Below are 5599 nucleotides of genomic sequence, written 5' to 3' on the forward strand. Positions count from 1 at the left end.
GGATCCTCTGGCTCTTCCTCCTTTGCCCAGCAGGGTGCGATCTGTGCCAGTCCGAGGAGGCGGGCATCTGGACGTTAAGTGGAAGCCACACCTCTCCTGCCTGTGCAGCCCCTGCCCCCAGGAGGGAGGGGCAAACCACAGAACTGCAGGTCAGCATGTCAGGTGAATTGGCAAGCCCCGGAAAGGGGGATCTAATTTAGACTGAGGAATGTGAGAGGGCTTCTAGGAGGAGGTGACACATGTTTAATCCTTTCTTAACATTGTATTATGGAAACGGTCAAACAGAAACAGGAGAGAGAATGATGGAATGAACTCGCAAGTACCTTCCTCCAGTTGCAGCAATTATGAACTTACGGCCACACTTATTTCATCTATACTCCCATTTGATTATTTTATGTATTTAAACAACTTTTTATTTTTTTGAGACAGTCTCGCTGTCACCCAGGCTGGAGTGCAGTGGCGCGATCTCAGCTCACTGTAAGCTCCACCTCCTGGGTTCACGCCATTCTCCTGCCTCAGCCTCCCGAGTAGCTGGGACTACAGGCTCCCACCACCATGCCCAGCTAATTTTTTGTATTTTTAGTAGAGACAGGGTTTCACTGTGGTCTCGATCTCCTGACCTCATGATGTGCCCGTTCCAGCCTCACAAAGTGCTGGGATTACAGGCATGAACCAGCGCGCCCAGCCCTATTTAAACAACTTTTAAATTTTTTATTATTTTAACTTTTATTTATTTATGTATTTTTTTACAGAAGGGGTCTCAGGCCGGCTGCAGTGGCTCATGTCTATAATCCCAGCACTTTGGGAGGCTAAGGCAGGAGGATCGCTTGAACCCAGGAGTTTGAGGCCATCCTGAGCAACATAGTGAAACGCCATCTCTACAAAAAATACAAAAATTAGTCAGGTGTGGTAATACATGTCTATAGTCCAGCTACTTGGGAGGCTGAGGCAGGAGGATCCCTTGAGCCTGGGAGGTGGAAGTTGCAGTGAGCCAAGATTGCACCATTACATTCCAGCCTGGGTGACAAAGCAAGACTCTGTCTCAAAAAAAAAAAAAAAAGGGGGGGTGTCTCACTCTGCCACCCAGGCTAGCGTGCAGTGGCAAGATAATAGCTCACTGCAGTCTTGACCTCCTGGACTCAAGCTATCTTCCCGCCTCAACCTCTGAAATAGCTGGAACTATAGGCACTCACCACCTCACCTAGCTTTTTTTTTTTTTTTGTATAAACAGCATCTTACTGCATTACTCATTCTGGTCCCAAACTCCTGGCCTCAAGTGATCCTCCCACCTCAACCTCCCAAAGCACTAAGCTTACAGGTGTGAGCTACCATACCTGGCCCCCACTGTATTATGTTAAATTCCAGTGATCATATCATTTTGACCATAAGCAGTATGTATCTCTAGAAGATAAGGACTCTCTTTTCCTTTCTTTCTTTTTTTTTTTTTGAGACGGAGTTTCGCTCTTGTTGCCCAGGCTACAGTGCAATGGCACGATCTTGGCTCACTGCAACCTCTGCCTCCTGGGTTCAAGCGATTATTCTGCCTCTGCCTCCCGAGTAGCTGGTATTACAGGCATGTGCCACCACGCCTGGCTAATTTTGTATTTTTAGTAGAGATGGGGTTTCTCCATATTGGTCAGGCTGGTCTCGAACCTGACTTCAGGTGATCCGCCTGCCTTGGCCTCCCAAAGTGCTGGGATTACAGGTGTAAGCCACTGCGCCCGGTTAGGACTCTCTTTTTCTAACACATTATCAGATATTTAAAAAAAAAAAAAAAACAGTAATTCCACCAGGCACGGTGAGGCAGGAGAATTTCTTGAGCCCAGGAGGTGGAGGTTGCAGTGAGCAGAGACCGCGCCGTTACACTCCAGCCTGGGTGACAAGAGCAAACTCCGTCTAAAAAAAAAAAAAAAGAAAGAAAGAAAAAAGAAAGTGGTGAACAATGCAAAGCCTCTGCCCTCATAGGGCTTACATTCAGTGGAAAACATGGGCATTACACAAATCAATCAACAAGGCTCCTGGCCTAGCCAAGTCCCTGGGGTCAGAGATGCAGCAGAATTTCCAGCCCCTAGGAACTGTGCAACCTTAGCCAATGAGTATATTATGCCCACAAACAACTACAGACTAAACCCCATTTCTGTTTAGGGCCTAGGTCACCCCAAGGAAGTGAGGGGCATCAAAATAATCACCAAGACTGAATCTTCTGCCAGTCCAGGGGGAAGAAAGCTCAGAGACCCACTGCTATGGATTTAATGAAAATAAAGCCATGTGATTTTTCTTGCCCCTGAGCCTGTGGCCCGATTTATAATCCAAGGCATGTCGAGGTATGTGTGGAAGGTAACCTATGGGACTGGTGGGGAAGGAGGGCAGGCAAGGAGTCTAGGGCAGCCAGCACTCCCAGGGCTGGGCAGGGAGTTGGCAATGGTTACACTTGAAATTGGAACAAGGGAGAGAGTCCTGGGAGGGCACTGGAGCTCCTCATAAACCCATCTGACGGATGCTAGAGTCTTACTCAGCTTTTGACTGCATGCAGGGCTGCTGCTTCTTTTTTTTTTTTTTTTTTTTTTTTTTTTGAGACAGGGTCTTGCTCTGTCACCCAGGCTAGAGTACAGTGGCCCTATCATGGCTCATTACAGCCCTGAACTCCCAAGCTTAAGCAATCATCCCACCTCAGCCTCTCAGGTATCTGGGACTACAAGCGCACACCACCACACCCGGCTAATTTTTGTATATTTAGCAAAAAGGGGGTTTGGCTGGGTTGCCCAGGTGAGTCTCAAACTTTTGGGCTCAAGGGATCCGCCCAGCTCACCCTCCCAAAGTGCTGGGATTACAGGCATCAGTAACCGCATCAGGCCTGCAAGGGCTTCTTTTAAATACCTCAGTTTTTTGGTCAGTGTCCCCTGAAGATACCATCATCACCACCACCAGTAACCAATAAGATATCTTTGTGAATGTAGAAAAGGGGACTCTTCTAGGCCTTTGTGTGAATTAGATAAAGATGCCTCCAGCCGAGCACAGTGGTTCACACCTGTAATCCCAGCACTTTGGGAGGCTGAGATGGGAGGATTGCTTGAGCCCAGGAGTTCACGACCAGCCTGGGCAACACAACAAGACTCCATCTCATTAAATAAATAAATAAATAAATAGGCTGGGCGTGGTGACCTCACGCCTGTAATCCCAGCACCTTGGGAGGCCGAGGCAGGCAGATCATGAGGTCAGGAGATAGAGGATTCAAAGAAGAATGGGACATGAGGACCTAGATTTTGTGGGGCTGGAAGCTTACACAATTTGGGCAGCTTTCTTTAAGAAAAAGAACGCAAAATAAGATGCAAATGTAAGTATGAATGTAGACCCTTGGAAGAGGCTGTGCAAGTGAAGGGCCCTGAAGCTTAAACCTCACCAGCTTCCCAGTAAACCATTGTTTCTGTATGTTTTGTCTGCTCTTTAAGATATGTGAAGTATTCATAAGAATGAGCCATCCTAAAACTTTAATTGCACTTTAAAATTTTAAGCATATTTAATTAAATGTGTAAGCAATGTTTAAATACCCAAAGGTTTGATTTCAAGTTTTATTAGCTATTAGAGTTTAATAAATTCAGCACTGAACAATAAGTTGACTCTTGAACAACACAGGTTTGAACTGCACGGGTCCACTTACATGGTTTTTTTTTTTTTTTTCTTTTTTTTTTTTTTGAGATGGAGTCTCGCTGTGTCGCCCAGGCTGGAGTACAGTGGCGAAATCTCGGCTCACTGCAACCTCCGCCTCCTGGATCAAGCGATTCTCCTGCCTCAGCCTCCAAAGTAGCTGGGATTACAGGCGCCCACCACCACGCTTGGCTAGTTTTTTGTATTTTTAGTAGAGACGGGGTTTCACCATGTTGGCCAGGCTGGTTTCAAGCTCCTGACCCCAAGTGATCCACCAGCCTCGGCCTCCCAAAGTGCTGGGATTACAGGCGTGAGTCACCGCGCCTGGCCTCCTCCTCCTCTTCCCCTCTTCCCCCTCCACCTCCCCCTGCTCCTCCCTCTCCCTCTCCCTCTCCTTCTCCCTCTCCTTCTTCTTCTTCTTCTTTTGAGACAGAGTCTTGCTCTGTTGCCCAGGCTGGAGTATAATGACAGGATCTCCACTCACTGCAACCTCCGCCTCCTGGGTTCAAGCAATTCTCCTCCCTCAGCCTCCCGAGTAGCTGGGATTACAGGCATCTGCCACCACATCTGGCTAATTTTTTGTATTTTTAGTAGAGATGAGGTTTCACCATGTTGGCCAGGCTGGTCTTGAACTTCTGACCTCATGATCAACCCATCTCAGCCTCCCAAAGTACTGGGATTATAGGCGTGAGCCACCTTTCCCAGCCCCAATCCACTTTTACGGATTTTTTTCAACCAATCGCAGATTGAAAATATAGTATTTTCAGAACGTGAAACCCAGTATAGGAGGGCTGGCTTTGCATATTAGCAGGTTCCACAGGGCCAACTATGGGACTTGAATATGGGCAGATTTTGGTATACTGGTGGTCCTGGAACTGATCCCTTGTGTATACTGAGGAACAAATGTAGTTGTGAATGAAATGTTCTGCTCCACATAAAAAGGCCTCTCTGATACTGAAAGTAATTCTATCAGTATTATCCATTTGTAATGAGTATTACTAGTAGAAATAATCCGTGTCATTTAAAACTGAAAACAGCTAAAACTCCATCTAGTAAAATTATCTTAGACCAAAAAAATTTTTGGAAAATCACATGTGTTTAACACTGAAAACTATTTTAAAAAATCACCCCAGGCCAGGTGCGGTGGGTCACACCTGTAATCCCAGCACTTTGGGAGGCCAAAGCAGGTGTATTGCCTGAGGTTGGGAGTGCAAGACCAGCCAATATGGTGAAACCCCACGTCTACTAAAACTACAAAAAATTAGCTAGGCGTGGTGGCAGGCATCTGTAATCCCAGCTACTTGGGAGACTGGGCTGGGATAAGCGCTTGCATCCAGGAGACAGAGGTTGCAGTGAGCTGAGATCATGCCACTGCACTCCAGCCTGTGCTGGACAGAATGAGACTCCCTCTCAAAAAAAAAAAAAAAAGTCAGGCGGGCATGGTGGCTCACACCTGTAATCCCAGCACTTTGGGAGGCTGAGACGGGTAGATCATTCGAAGTCAGGAGTTTGAGACCAGCCTGGCCAACATGGTGAAACCCCTATCTCTATTAAAAAAAAAAAAAAAAAAAAAAAAAACACTTAGCTGGGCGCGGTGGCACGCACCTGTACTCACAGCTACTCGGGAGGCTGAGGCAGGAGAATTGCTTGAGCATGAGAGGTGGGGTGAGCCAAGATTGTGCCACTGATATCCAGTCTGGGTGACAGAGTGAGACCCTGTCTCAAAAAAAAAAAAAGAAAAAAAGAAAAAATCACTCCAAATCAAATTATACTTGACACAAATAAGGAGCACCCATAAAGTGACAGTGGCAGACATAAAAAGTCTGTAAAATTTGATGGGGATCTAATTTTTATTGACAAAATAAATCTTCGCTGTAAACTCTGCCCAGGAAATACTACACATAAATGATTTCTGCAGAATTAAAATGGCAAAAATTGGAAATGGATAACTTAC

This window comes from Macaca fascicularis, chromosome 1 (genome assembly GCF_037993035.2).
Source record: "Macaca fascicularis isolate 582-1 chromosome 1, T2T-MFA8v1.1".
Classification (NCBI taxonomy): domain Eukaryota; kingdom Metazoa; phylum Chordata; class Mammalia; order Primates; family Cercopithecidae; genus Macaca; species Macaca fascicularis.